The sequence below is a fragment of the Rhinopithecus roxellana genome, chromosome 2 (assembly GCF_007565055.1).
Source record: "Rhinopithecus roxellana isolate Shanxi Qingling chromosome 2, ASM756505v1, whole genome shotgun sequence".
Taxonomy (NCBI): domain Eukaryota; kingdom Metazoa; phylum Chordata; class Mammalia; order Primates; family Cercopithecidae; genus Rhinopithecus; species Rhinopithecus roxellana.
This window is the reverse complement of record NC_044550.1, coordinates 47,601,823-47,617,745: the sequence shown is the minus strand read 5'-3', so window position 1 is coordinate 47,617,745 and position 15,923 is coordinate 47,601,823. Positions and strand designations below refer to the sequence as shown.

The 15,923-nt window shown below is 38.8% G+C and overlaps 1 protein-coding gene across 1 annotated transcript in view; it reads right to left on the bottom strand.

The window, feature by feature from the left end:
- Nucleotides 1-15,347, bottom strand: part of SPARCL1 (SPARC like 1) — a 61,843-nt gene extending 46,496 nt beyond the window's left edge. Inside the window, 1 exon segment of the mRNA XM_010383124.2 lies at nucleotides 14,825-15,347. The gene's annotated coding sequence lies outside the window, so the exon portion shown is untranslated.
- Between the last annotated feature and the right edge of the window lie 576 nt (nucleotides 15,348-15,923).

Below are 15,923 nucleotides of genomic sequence, written 5' to 3'. Positions count from 1 at the left end.
AGATGGCCACTTGTGCAGGCTTTTTGAGAGCCAACATTTACTGCATGGTCCCGAATTATTACTGAGTCCAAAGATGGGACTATTTTTTTAAGAGTTTTTTCCATCCTGTAATTGAAAACAAAATTTAAATGCAGAGTATGGTCATGTCATTTAGAATGATCCGAGCAGGAAACCCCTTCAAGTTTCAATTATAAAGAAGATGCCTATGTTTTATTTTTGAAGGACCTTGTGGGACAATCCAGTATCTAGCCTATACAACACCTTGTGTTCTTCCGTCATGTTCCACGTTGTCCTTCAGACTAGTCACTGGGCATTTTTGTCTCACTGAGCTAATTGTATTTGCCACATATTGATCAAAAATAATTTCATGGCCTTTAGCTTCTTATTTTAAGAACTGAGCAAATGTGCTGATTTGTATAAGTAAGACAGAATGGAGAACTTTCCTGGGAAATGAGAGATATTTTGAAAACAACTGTCATATTGAAGACTCAGGGAGGCTTAATTAGCTGATGCTTGCAAAGTACTTTGAAAAATCAAAACCATGATGTCCTTGCTAAGTATGATGAATACCATTTATTCTTGGATGAGTAAAAAGTCATTTATTTTGAGACATTCGAGTTTGGTGTGCACTGACTACAAAATACAGATTATTTTTGCAGAAATAGAAAATAAGACTCCAGATGAAAAATGCAAAAAATGAGACAAATTTTGGAACACACAGAGTTATTATTCTCAAAGACTTAAATATGCAGTATTGATGTGAAACTAAATAAATATTATTTTGCTCAAATGCATGAGCTTATTCAAAGGCAGCCACATAGTTTAAAGGACAGTTGGTATGGAACTGGAAGATCTAAGTTCCAGAGTTGAACTGCCTTTTACCAGCTAAGAGACTTTGGTCAAGTCACTGGTTTCTTCATCTACAAAAGAGGAAAAATAATAATGCATTTTCTTATCTATCTTCTGGAGTTGTTTTGAGATTCAAATGTGATCCTACAGTTATTTGGTAATTTCACCAACTGTAAAACTGAAATGAAAGATGTTATCATATCTCTGAAACACTCATAAGGCAGAAAATGGCTTAATAACCCCAATAATGAATAATTCAGACACTTTAATTCATCCCTTTACTAGAGTCCTTAGGTTATTTCTTTCTTTCTTTCATCTCACTATTTCTTTTCATGGATTTAGAGAGGTTAAAGATGAGGGATGATGGGTAACTGGAAGGAGAGCCCTTTCCTTCTATTAGGAACAGGGTGTATCATTACAAAACTTTCAGGAGAACCTCAGCTGGAATTTTAAAAGATGATAGCTAGACAGCATTTTATACAGAACATCCAGCATTTGAATTTCAAATGCCTAGAGTTTTTCTATTGGCTGACCCATGTACCATTAAAACAAATCTCCAGAGGAATCATTTGTCATGGCAGAAATAGGTCTCCCATTAAGAGCCAAACGCCCACAAATGTCAACTCTATTCTAACTCTCTTGGGTAGTTGCCTTGAGACAATTTCTTACATTTCTTATTTAATAGGTATAAATATTGTGGTAGAGATTGCTGTAAATTCTTTGCTATTTCTCCTATTGAGAGGTGGAGTCTGATTCTCCTTTCCTTGAATCTGGATTGGGTTTAGTGACTTACTTGGCCAATTGATTGAGACAGAAATGATGTTCTGGGACTTCTGAGGCTAGGTCATAAGAAGCCTTGGAACTTTTACCTGGATCTCCTGGAAAACTCATTTTGGGAGCCTTGAACAATTTTCTGAAACTGTCATGTCACAGAAGACACTTCAACCGTTCTACCAATCCCAGCTTTGCATCTGTCTTCACAAATGCGCAGGACATATGAGTGGAGAGATCTTGGGCCACTCCAGATCAGCTCATCTCCTAGCTGAGTGCCTCTGAGAGGCCTGCCCAAATTTCTGACCCACCAGATCTTGAGACATTATGAAACAGTTGTTTTGAGTTACTAAGTTTGTAAGTGGCAATATATAATTGGCTATAAACATTAAACATTTTTGTGTGGAATAGCACTCAAGTGTACTCATTAGTAGTAGAATCACTTATGGTCATCAAAGTATTATTTTAGTGAAAAAGTACATTTTTATTTTAGACCATTAATAGTAGCTCATACAATGGCATATACATTTCCTGAGATTTTACTATATGCCAGGTTCGATGCTAAGCACTTCACCTGTGTACCACCCATGCGCTCCCATCTGTGACCCTCACCTCCATTTCACAGAACTACCATTCAGTGAGTGCTTCCTGAACATCCCTCTTTGCCACTGTGCCCAGTCAGCAGTGAGGAGCATGGAAACCAAAAGGCACCCAGAGGGATGGTTTTTCAGACACATTCTTAAAGGTCTGTTTCTTTCTTGCTCAGGCAAAGTTAGTCCATTCCTCCTTTTCTATAATGTGTAATTGAGGGATTACTTTAATTATATTTAGAGGATCCCCTAGGCTTATCTTACCCAAGCTTGTGCAACAGCCACCTTTCACCACCTCTTAATCATGCCTTTCAGAGTTTCTCATCTTATCGTACCACTCACTAATCTCACTGTGTCTCATTCCAGAGCTCTAGGTGGGATGGATCCATCCAAGGAGACAGTTCCCTGTTCTTTTTCTCAGGTATCTGCCAGTCCTTCAGAAAGGGTCCACCACTCCTGCCCTGTGTTATAGCAGGAGAAATTATATTGGCCATATTTATTTTTCTTTGCTCAAGTCCTGCTATGGTATCTGTGCTACTATTTTCTCTTTCTCAGAGAAAGAGAACGCAGGATTTTCTCATATTTACGTTTATTTATTTTCCTCCACTTTTTGTTATATTTGGGATATAGACATTTGAATATGGCCAGGATAGACGTGCCATAAAACTAGGAAGCTTCAGTTTCAGGGCCCCTCACTTGTGCAGGCTCCATAGAAAGTTCTCGACTTGATTTTGACTTTTATATTTTTAAAAAAGAAGGTCCCAAACATAAGTATGAACTCTTGGCTTCACAAACCCTGAATCTGCTCTTAGGATGGCTCACCTGAAGTCCTGGCATTTGTGATATTGCAGTAATTTAAAAATATCTGAATGATTGACTTCATGTTGTTAATAGTATGACAATACACCTTTTAAAGCCTAGCCCCTGAAATTTTCAGATAGTTTAATCCTCTTCTTTTTCTGCCTTTAACTCTTCTCCCTACCCCTTAATTTATTTGTCTCTCTACTACCCCTGTAATTTCTTTCCCCTGAATGCCTTGTTCTTGGCTTTCTCCTCTGACTGCTCTTATTTGAATTTCCCTTATTAGTTAAACTCTACCAGTATAATATTAAACTCCTTTGGATTCAGTGGAAATTGTCCCTCTTTTGCTAATAGAGTAAGTCAGTTGTTAAATTCTGCTAGTTGGGAGAGGAATTTCAAGTGCTTTCAGCTCTGTGAATGGACCAAGAATTATTCACTGGGCGGGTGGGGGGGAGGGTAGTTCTCTTCCAGGATTAAGAAAAACAACAAATAATACCAAAGAATAGTTCCAAGTAGCCTCATTCTCATGGTGTTGGGACCTTCTGGGGAATAATGGTGTACTTTGATGAGCATTTAGTTCTTGTGTGAACCACTAATGCAAGCATTCAGTCCCAGCAGAAGTCCCTTTAGGATTCACATCATGGTCCAAGCTTCTCATGTACCTTGGTGAGGGCCAACACATTTAATATGGGAAACAATTGCTTGCTTACTTCAGTGGTGCAAAGTTACTTATTATCTACCTTTTCTGAAAGAAGCAGATGTAATAAACTAATGGATTTTAAGGTTAGAGTTTGAAAAGTTCTTTGAAAATAGCGTGAAAACCTGGAAGCTTATTTATGCCTTCAGAGAGAAAACGCTAAGAAGATGTCTTTAAGCAAGGAAAAGGCACAGCTTGCCCACAGCTGGTCCACAGCTGTTAATTATTCTCCTCCCACCGTGGGAGAAGATTATTCCCCTGAAGCCAGGCTTAATGGCTCATGCCTGTAGTCCCAGCTACTGAGGAGGCTGAGGCAGGAGGATTGCTTGAGCCCAAGAGTTTGAGGCTGCAGTTATCTCAGGTTATCGTAACCTTGAATGATCCAATCCAGAGTGTTTTTCAGAGTATTATAAAACATTTGCTTTTGAAATCAATGGCTTCATTTTCAGATTGTAAGAAGACATCAGCTGTTTTTATCAGTGAGATGATGCTGATACTTCTCTTCCCCTCTTATGCCTATCCAAAAAGCTAATGAATACAAGATCACTATGAGTACCAAGGTTTCAACCAAGTATTTTTCTATTTTATAACAACATCTTCCAGTATTTTCTTCTCCGCATATTTTAGGAAATTATTGAAAAGTTTTTTTCTCTAGAAAGACATTAACTTGCTTCCCATTATAAAGTCCTCAAAACCCATTAGTTGGAGTTGGGCAACAGGGAAGAAAAAGAGTGAAAAAGAAGACGCTTAGGGTTAAGAATCTGTGTTTTGTTTCTTCTGAATTCTAACAGAATACTCCCTTGATTTAGCGAGAATTAGCTCAAAGGTGTTTGGTCCTCAGTAAAAGGTTGGGAGAATCCACTGAACTAATGGCTTGAGAGTCAAAAATTATTTCAATGAGCTAAGACAGCAGGAACATCTGACCAAACACATCATGAAACCATTTACATGTTTTATTTACCCATCATAAAGGTGAATTCTTCTGATTTTTATACATCTCAGAGTACCTTCCTATTGGGTCCCTATTTTTTTTTTTTTTTTTTTTTTTTTGAGACAGAGTCTTGCTCTGTTGCCCAGGCTGGAGTGCAATGGCCGATCTCCACTCACTGCAACCTTTGCCTTCTGGGTTCAAGCAATTCTCCTGCCTCAACCTCCTGAGTAGCTGGTACTACAGGCACACACAACCACGCCTGACTAATTTTTATATTTTTTGGTAGAGACAGGTTTTCACCATGTTGGTCAGGCTGGTCTTGAACTCCTGACCGGAAGTGATCCACCCAACTCAGCCTCCCAAAGTGCTGGGATTACAGGCATGAGCCATTGTGTCCGGCCTGGATCCCTATCATATTATATAGGCAATTAGATAACTCAAGTTGAATGAAATAATGTAAAAATGCTTTGCTTTCAGAGCTATTTAGGGCCGCTTTGAATGGTGGGTTCGTTAACTCAGTAGGCATAGCACTTTTATTTGAACCTAGGGTAAAGTTTGTCCTAATTTTTGAAAAAGGATAACCATTTACCACTCCCCACTCCACTCATCTTCAATTAAAAACCTATTAGTTGACTGCATGATTCTTCCGAAAATTTGCAAATTTTTTCTCTATAAGCTGCAAATATGTATTTTATACACATTCAGTGGAGTACAGTGATTATATAGAAGTGACAGAGATTTGAATAGAATGTGGTTAGTAATTCTATTATTAAATATCTCAGCAATTATAGACTTGTGTCAAGTACTTATAAAATATCTATTTTCATAAATTACTGTTTTGAGAACTGTTTCCATTTATCTCAACTAGGTTTTAGGAATTTAGGATGACCCCTCTCCAAGCAGTACTGCAGTTTCTCACTAACCTCAAGCAAACAGTTTGGCTGAAAGGGTGACACACAGCATCAGATATCACAAAGGTATCAAAAACAGGCCAGGCACGGTGGCTCACACCTGTAATCCTAGCACTTTGAGCGGCCAAGCTGGGTGGATCACTTGAGGCCAGAAGTTCAAGACCAGCCCGGCCAACATGGTGAAACCTCATCTCTATTACAAATACAAAAACTAGCCAGGCGTGATGACAGGCGCCTGTAGTCCCAGCTACTTAGGAGGCTGAGGCAGGAGAATCGCTTGAGCTGGGTATGTGGAGGTTGCAGTGAGCCGAGATTGCACCACTGCACCCTGTCTGTACTCTAGCCTGGGCGACAGAGCCAGACTCTGTCTCAAAAAAAAAAAAAAAGAAGAAGTTGTTGGAAACAGATTATGGGAGGATATTGGCCTAAATAATTCACTAATTTATTTATTGTTCAACATGGCATTCCAAGTTCAATAAGAAAAGTCATCTTGCCGAAAAGAAAAGTGTGTGGGAGGGAGCAAGTGTTGAATCAAAATTTGCTTTGCCTGACTAATGGATCCTTGAGAAAACTCCCCAAACTCCTGGAATCAGATATGAAAACATTTTTTCTTTTTGTGGGAGTAGGGGGTAGTAGATTATGACTTTTGTTCCTAAGCAAGGCAAGCCAAGGTCATTGCAACCTTTCTGCATAATTGCCTAAGTGAGAAGGCAAAGCATAAGCATATCCCCTGCTTGAAGCCCTTTTGTTTAGTTTCCTTTTGTATCAAAAAGTTTGGCTTTCACCATGGGAGTGGTTGTAATTGGATTTCACCATGAAAGGAAGTTGTAATTGGATTTCTCAGGACTCCACAAGGTCGGTCCCTGGAAAAGCAAGGAAAAGGGGCCTAACTTTCCTTTCTGTTAGCTGGAAACATAGCCCAGCCAAGCCCTCAGAGATTGACCTGAAAGGCATGGGCAGAATGGGCCATGTGTGTGTCAGCTACCCCCCATCTCTGATGAAAAGCTAAGTGTGTAATAGCTAAATATCGCTCCTGAAATTTGTATCTCCTAGAAAAGAGGAGGGTGTCTAAAGTTTGGCATACACTGAAACATGAAAACATAATTCTCCCTCTAGATTTATTAGGGAACTTACACAAACGACCAGAATATGTTTTTATTTTAGGTACTACGGTTTTGCATTCTTTGTTATTTTGCATTCTTTTTTTGTTCCACTTCAGTTTCTATGATATTTGCTAGAAACTGAAATTGCAGTAAGATTAGGTCGAAGTAGATATTTGTATTTGATTTATTTTCAGTTCCTATAGTTTTTTAAAACATTAACTTAAATTTAAATTTCAAAAGATAAATTTTATTTTTGAAGTTCTCTATATTGCCATGTCACTTAAATCAACTTAGCATACCTGTCTCCCCTGGGCACTTCTTGCCTTGCTGTACTTCTTTCTATCTTCCTTCTCTTTCCTTTTCTCTTAAGCATTAATAAGCTGTCTGAACACTGAACCAGAACCAGACTGCAAACGCAGTCATCCATACCTCTGAAAGGAGGAACAGGATTCCTCTCTATTAATATTGGCCACATCAGTGACTCCCTGGAAATTTTAGTGCTGGTAGTTATTGCTTCAAGTCTTTCTAGTTGAATTTTCCTTGTGTTGCCTAGCGTTCCCCTGGTTTCTGAACCCTCCAGTCTGAAGCCTCCAGTGGTTAGCTCCTTCTCTGGCAGCCTCAGCAAAATTTACAAGTCCTCTTCCTTCCCTTCTGGGCCTAGGGAACTTGTTTCAATGTTTTTGGGTTTCAAGGCAGATGTTGGCAACTTGATCTATTTATCACTTTGTCTAAAGTTTAATGAACTAAGAAAGACATACCATGTGTACTAGAAAAAGGAGAGGTTTGTCTTGTTACTTTCTTTTTCTTATTACTCTTGACCTGTCATTTCCTGGAGTATGTACATCCATGCATCCAAATAAGGCCAGGTATCTTCTGTTGAATTTGTTTATATCAGAGGAAGCCTGTAGACTGCTATTTTTAGTAATTATTACAACCATGGAAAAATTTCCTTTCTGGGAAATGTAGTAAACAAAACAGTTATTATAGGTGCTTTATAATCAGACTCAGAATATTCTTGTTCACCTTGTCTTTACATAATAGTTAAAAGCCTTGTTATCAGACAGCAAATCTCTTAGTCATATTTTGGCTAACATATACGTGCTGTTACCTGATCCAGCATTAACACTGATGCTTTAGAGCTTTTAAAGTATCACTGAGTCTCTGGGGAGAGCTCTATGGTTTGGCCCTAAAGTCGTCTGAAGGATGAAAAAGACGTTCTTCTATTTTGAGTTCTCTGCTGAGTCACCATCTGACATCAAGGTGTCCCAGCTCTGTGAGTGTATATGATATACTCAGAGTTAATGACTTAAGACTTTTCTGGGCCTCTGACCTTCAACTGCCCATCATCCTTCCTAACTGAACCTACCACCATATGGGTCTGAGCTAGGGATAGACATGGTCATGCCTGTTGGGGCTTTGAGACTAATCAAAAATCCATCCAGATGTTAAAGATATACATTAAACCTGAATCAAGCAGAAGGCACATACATTTAGTGCTCAGGGAAGGGAGTATTATGGGGAGTATTATGGAGATTTACACCTCCCACTGCTCTGCCCTTGCTCTTGGGAGCTGGCTGCCTCTCGGTTCCTTAAATAGGCCACAATCCCTCTTGCTCCAGGGTCTTTGCACAAGTTGTTCACACTATCAGAATTCTCTTGCCAGCACCCACTCTTCCCAGCCACCACCACCAAACACACACACACACATACACACATGTTCCCCCCCGCAACACACACACACACACACACACACACACACACACACACACACACAGAGTTAACCTCTATTCAGACTTCAGATCAAGGAAAGCCATTATTGACCCTGAGTGGAGGTCAGGATCCTTATATACTCTCTTAGAACAGAGGTGTTTTGCCCTCAGAACATTTATTTCAGTGTATCATTATATGTGGTATGTGTTCAAATAAAATGTGTTTTTTTTTTTCACTCCCCCAAATCCTGCTGTAAAAAAGAGGGATTTGCCTTATATTCAAGTGCTTCCAAAGTCTCTCACATTAACAGTCACCATCTCAGTTTCTTCATTTTGAGCAGCAAAGTACTATTCAAAAAAACAATTAGAAATCATCTCAAGTGGCTGGGCACGGTGGCTCACGCCTGTAATTCCAGCACTCTGGGAGGCCGAGGTGGGTGATCACCTGAGGTCAGGAGTTCAAGGTCAGCCTAGCCAACATGGTGAAACCCTGTCTCTACTAAAAATACTAAAAATTAGCCAGGTGTGGTGGTGCACACCCGTAATCCCAGCCACTCGGGAGGCTGAGGCAGAAGAATTGCTCCAGCCCAGGAGGCAGAGGTTGCAGGGAGCCAAGATTGCACCACTGCACTCCAGCCTGGTGACATAATGAGACTCTGTCTCAAAAAAAAAAAAAAAAAAAAAAAAAAAAAAAAATCTCAAACAATGCTTATTTTTGTTCTTAGGAAGGTCACTTTGACAAAATAGATGAATAAATACATAAAGATATTTAAAGCAGGTTTAGTCATTATTCCTGAGGTATGACTTCATTATTGCAATTTGGAATCACACAATTTTAGAAAGTCACACTTATAGTTTCAAGTGGTTTTTAAATAAGCCCTTTAAAGAGCACTGGAAAAAACAATCTAGTAAATAATGAAAGTGTGGAGATCATGACCACGAATCAGGACTAATGCCTGGGGATTAAATTTGCAGCATCAGCAGATGTTTAGCAACTTGCAGAAGGATTGATGATGTGCTCTGTATTAGATAATTATAGCATGGATCTAGTGAACATACACACTGGTGTTAAAGATGTGTATGAAGAGTTTTAGCAAAATTATTTCATGAAGTGTGAGAAAGGAAAAAGTCATGTTAATAAGTTTAAAATATTTAAATTAAAAGAACATATTAAATATGTATTTGAACCATAGATTAAATATCCCAAGTGTACATTACAATATATTACCCATTTGTACGTTCTGTTTGGCCAAACACTTTGGTTGAGGATGTTCTACTAGAAAGATGAAGATGGTATTGTATTTGGGGGCACCTTATGTTTGGGCCTATGCAGTTTTCATTATTGTGATGGTTTGATTAATGACCATTTTCCTAACTACATGGTAAGCACCACAAGAGCTCAGCTCCTCTCTAGTTTTGCTCCCTGCTGTATCTCTGGCATTTTGCATGGGATAGAACACTGAATACATTAGTTGTTTGAGATGTAAGATAAAAATGCTAACTTATTTTCATAATTGCATGACCTAGAAAACACTGGAGGAACTGAAACAGAAACTTAATAAAAAGTTAATGAAAGATAAGATGCTTTAATACTTTTTACTCTAGTGTTAATCAAGATGAGATGAGTCTCTATAAATGTAAAAAGTCACAATTCTTTTTTCCCCCTTTAGAAATCGAATGGTTCACATTTATGCAATGATAATTCTGAGGCCTCTATTCATTATATTTAACTCACTGGGAGATTCCAAGTTCAAAAAGGCCATTCATGTCAGAGTTAGATCAAACTGAAACTTACCCAATAGTCCCACAAACAGATCTTTTTGAAAAACATAGAAACTGACCCTCCTGGTCTTAAAGTGTGAAACTTATATTTGTTTTATCTAAGCTCCTTCCTCAGGACAGGACATTCAGGCTCCTACAATAGTATCAAAGAATGGAAACTCACCAGACCACTGCAGCAGATGCCTAACCCCCTTATTCACCTTGATTGTTTCCCTACCCCTCCCCAGTTCTTATTTTCTTACACATTGTTACATTTCTCCCCTGCTATGTAAACCCCTAGTTTTAGTCAGTCAGGGAGATGGATTTGAGACTGTGCTCCTATCTCCTCAACTGCAGCACCTGATTAAAGCCTTCTTCATTGGCAATACTTGTTGTCTCAATGATTGGCTTTCTGTGAAGTGAGCAGCAGGACTTAGACTGGAACCTTGCTGTTTCAGTAACAAAATGATGAAAAGAATTGTAATAACCACTACTTATTGAGAATGTACATTCATTATTTTAGTTAATCATACAATGATCATCTGGGCATGGTGGCTCACACCTGTAATCCCAGCACCTTGGGAGGCTGAGGCAGGCGGATCACTTGAGGCCTGGAGTTTGAGACCAGCCTGGCCAACATGACAAAACGCCATCTCTACTAAAACAATAAAAATCAGCCAGGCATGGTAGCACATGCCTGTAGTCCCAGCTACTCAGGGGACTGAGGCACAAGAATCACTTGAACCTGGGAAGTGGAGGTTGCAGTGAGCTGAGATCATGTCACTGCAGTCTAGCCTGGGCAACAGAGCAAGACTGTATCTCCAAAATAAATAAATAAATAAATAATGCAATGATTTTATGAATTAGCTGTTATCCACATTTCACAAGTGGGGGAAACTGAGGCTCCTGAGCTTAGCAGCCAACCTTTACCATGGGTTAGATACTACAATAAATGCCTTACATGCTCAATCTCATTCAATTCCCATGACAATTTTATGGCTGTTATTATATCTATTTCACAGATGAGAAGACAGAGGCACAGAATGGATTAGATTAAAACAACTGGAAGGTATGAGTGCCAGGATTGAAGTCCAGGCAGTCTGCCCTAGAATTCCCTCTCCATAACCACTACACCACAGCACATCGTGAAGATGGGAGGAAGCAGTGGGAACTTGAAAAATGGATTTATTTCAGGGTGCGCTGCAGTACGTGTACCATGTGAGACCATTTCTATTTCTCTTCCTTTGCCTTCCCAGTTGTTTTTCCCCTGTATGCCACAGTAAACTAGTCACTGTTTCAGCAGCTCTCTTGTTCATTTTTAAAACACCTATTCACTAAATCTTTAAAGGAAACATTTAGCTACTGCAATGAGTGTACATAAGTTGGTTGTGTAATAGGAAGGAAACAAGCCAGGACTGGAGACTTCATTTCTAAAGAAGGATTTTAAAGCAGACTAAGAGTTATTTCCCAGAGCGGGTCATGAAGCAGGAGTCTCTCTGCACCCTTTCATTGCTATGACGACAGCCTGCTCCTGCTACACACAGCCAGAAAAAGCAGCTGACATTTCAATGCTAGGAACATAGGGGAGAGGTTTGCAAAAATGCAAAACAAAGACAAAAGAAACAAAAAAGACTTTTTCGTTTGAATTTCAGTTAGGAAAAATATCCCCCGGAGCAAGTCAAAAGCCCTATTCTTGCCTTTAGAAGAGATAAGAAAGAAGAAATGTTGGGGGCCTTCCCTCTTGTCCAAGTAAGCCAATAAAACAGAACTGACAGCAAAGCAGCATTTCTTCTCACTCTGTGTAATGGCAAGCTGACACAGAACACTTCCTTTGGTTTCCTTTGACTCGGCCATTAAGAAGCTACTAACTGATGCAGCAGTGAAGACTCATAGCAATAAATACCTCGTGTTGAGGCCCCCCCACCAGGGGAAAACAGTAGTGTCAGATTTACTTTTACTTTTACGTTTCTTTGGATAAAAAAGCCAATTCAAACTTGATCTCCATTGTTACTACCAGAGATATCATTGCAAGTATGTAACAGAGGCCTCACTGATATACGAGATTCCTTATAAGCAACCAGTCAACGTTCCTATGTGTTTACTTCTCTGCCAAGTGCTATACTTGGCATTTAAAAAACATCACATTTGATTCCTACAACAACCTCATTTGTGTGTATTATTGTCCCCATTTTGCTAAACAGATGGGTAAACTGCGTCCTGCAAGTGGGAAGTAACTGCTGAAGCTTACTCTGCTTGTAAGAGGCAGAGTCAGGATTCTAGCCCAGATGCATTGGACTCTGAAGCCCATGCTGTGTCCACTCTGCTGTGCTGCCTCAGAGGCATAGACCTGGCATTCATATTTTATTATAGAGCAAAATGTGTAAGTACAAGGAAGAAACCCTGGGAAAAGATCTAGAGTCAGTTCCCGTTCTACGGAGTTTCACTAGGGACATATAGTTAATCCAGTACTTTCATATTATCTACGATTGATTGATTGCTTTAATGTACCAGACATGGCTCTTTTCTTCCCTTTATTCTTACAACAAATCTCTGAGGTAGCTACTGATTTTATAATCTCATTTCCATGAATGAAGAGACTGAGGCACAGAGATTAAATTGTTTGCCCAAAGTCACAGAGCTATTTAGTGGTAAAGCTTGGATATAAACCATAGTCTTATATAAACTGGGTCCATATGGTCAGATACAAATCACAGGTCATGGTCTTATTCACTTTATTAGATTGCCTCCCCACCTTTGGAACAATCAGTCAAGACCATGCACTCTGTTTTTCAAAGTTCTAACCATCTTTTGATGACTAAGACAAAAGCCAGGCTAGCTCCAGGTAGTTATATCATTGCTAACTCAGCCTTTGGCAGAAGATGCCCTGTGAGTCCTGTGAGAAACAGACCCTGGCCTTGTTGGACATCTCTCAGGCAGCCAGACCTACTGGGAAATTCTACTGGATTTATGTATCGGGGTCTCCTTCTCCACTGAAGATCATTCTGGAGGGATAAGTGAGGGCTATGTGCACTTCAAGTCTTCTAACAAGTTGTTTATGCTCTTCTTGGTGGAAAAATGTTGCCAACCTGTTCTGGACATGGTGTTAAACTTAAGTAAAATAGCAGTGTTTAAGTCAACTGAGTAAAAATAACAGTCAAGAGGAAATGAAATAAGTAATGTTTTGAAGTTGTCCAGATACATCACTATTCATTTTATTTCTGTCATCACTATTATTTTTACTTAGTTGATATGTGAATCTGTGCCATGAGAAGCTATTGGGGATTAATTCTCAAAAGACCTGGGAAGGAAATGCCAGTACTCTAATTGCTCAACGGCTGTGTGAAAATTTTCTGAATGAAAAAGGCGAGGTTCATAAATAACATGTGCATATTCTTCTCCAAAATGTGGAAAGTGGCACTAGTTGATTGGATGATAACTAGATGAAATAAACTGCTCTGCTTTGCTAGATCTTATTAAATGAACAGAAATGTAAACTTAAATCTTTCCAAAGATGGTGTTTTTAATAAAAAAAAATCATAGTTAACAATAGTCATAACCATCAGGTTCAATTGAGTAAGCTGTGAACTGAAAAAAGCTGGTGTCTACGAGAAAGGGGGGAATTAAAAAAAAAAAAAGATTTCTGCTGACTTGGACTGAGTGAACATTTCTATTCAATGTGCTTAGGCCCTGGGCCAGAGGAGAGCTCAGATACAATGCCAAGGTGACATATTTAACCTCTTTGCAGATTAAAGGCAGTGCAAAAGAGATACTCTTTCTGCAGTACCTCTTGGTGTACTGTTTCCACAGTATTGATCTGCAGTTAAATGCAAGGTTTTTTTTTTTTTTTCTTTTTCTTTTTCTCTTGCAGAGTGACCTTTATTACCTGAGAAGGATGAAAAAGCACAACTTACATTATTGCTTTATTTAGAAAAGAGAGTCAGAAATGGTAGTACGTTATAACATGAGTTATCATAATCTCTTTAGCTAGCTCTTTAATTCTCCTCTCTCCTTTTTGCTTTTGTAAATAAGACATCATCAAGAATTAGAGAAACTTTAGGTCTATGTGTGAGCATCTTAACAAATGATAGTAGGAGGCAAAAAGCAATTAGTTATAAAGCTGTAAAGGGGAATCAAGAGAGGAAAATAATCACAGTAACTTAAAAATAATCAAACAAGAATATAGTATAAAAGGAGAAATTTTCCTACCTTTTGGAAAAGCAAAAAGTTCCGTTTCTACATTGCTGTTAGGTGTAGGAGACTGAATAACTTCAGATTATTTAAACATGGAAAACATACAAATTATTTGATTTGAAAGTGTGTTTTTTAAACTACCTTCTTTATAGTTTATTTCATGTATGTAATAAAGTACTTCTACAAAACACATTTCAGGATTCAGGCTTCACTAAGATCTGAATGCTACTGAGGCGATCAACAGTTCCACATTTCTATTCTTGGTCTTCACTAAAATCACCATCATTTATTAGTACTCGTTATTTAATTTCGCAAGAAACAAGAAAACATGAATACAAATTGTAAAATTCTCTGTTAAGTATCTTTTCTGTAAATCACAAAAAAGTTTTTTTTTTTGGTAAATAAATGGCTTTGCATTATTTAGGCAAAAATATTTGACAGCTTTATCTGATCACGCACATCAGCTTAACAAATGCAATTAGATAATGCCATAAATTTATTAAAACTTACCTTTAAGTAAGGGGCTGGACCCAGAGCCGCTGCAGAAAATTGAAGTTGAATCCCCTCTGCCCACAGAGAGGGAATAAAAGTTTGACAAATACCCAAGAAAAACTCTTTAAATCCCTTTCCTCGTTAGCTCTGCTTCTTTGCCCAGAGGCACATTCAAGTCTACTGGAGTTGAAATTCTGCTGCTCTGTCAACTAGTGGGGGTCTGAAGTGACAGACGAGAATTTGGAGGTTGGCACCAGAGAGTATTTCAGACTGTCATCGTTTTTGTTGCAGATTCCTGGATTTCCCTAGCAGGCTGGCCTCTCACTGCAAAGGCTTTATAGGCAGTACATGCAAACCAAAAGGGAAAGAGCTAATTCTGGTGGCGTGGATGGGGTTAAGTTTTCCCCTCAAGCTCTTCTTCTCAGAGCCTCATAACTTGGCCAGAATATAAGCACTTGGCTCTTTAGGCATTTTTTTTTTTTTTTCTTTTTCAAACAACTCTGAGAGGTTTTATAAGCAGCATCCCTTTTTTGGAGTTTTTTATTTTAAGACCTTGAAAAGAAACTCCATGCTGTTGTTTCTTCCTAAAGGAATTTGGGGAGTAGGGATTAAAGGAGGGAAGAAGAAAGATTGTAGCAGACGCATTTTTGCATTGCTCAATTGGAAATTGTTCTAACAAAGACAGTCTGAATTTTAATAGGAGGGTACTTCAGATATCTTAACCTTCTTTGAATGAGCTTTGGAAATGTACATATATAAAACTGATTGCTCCTTATAGATCACTTGTATGCTGATTCAGAAATGTTGCCGTTCTCCCCTCAACACAGCTCCTCACTGTAACTCCATGGTTATAATGGTTAGTCTCTAAGAAGGAGGTTTCCCATGAAAAAGAATGGAGGTGCGCACTTATTTTTGGCCTGGCATTCTGGTTATTTGTATACGTGTCTAATCTCTTCTACTGCTACTTCTACATTTATCACACATTTATTATGTCAGGCACTGTGCTAACAGCTTTTTATGCGTTATTATCAGTTGATCCTCACGACGCATGGCAAGTCTTACTGTGTTCCCATTTGAGGGGTATGTCATACAGTGGTTGAATTGGCAGAATTTGAGG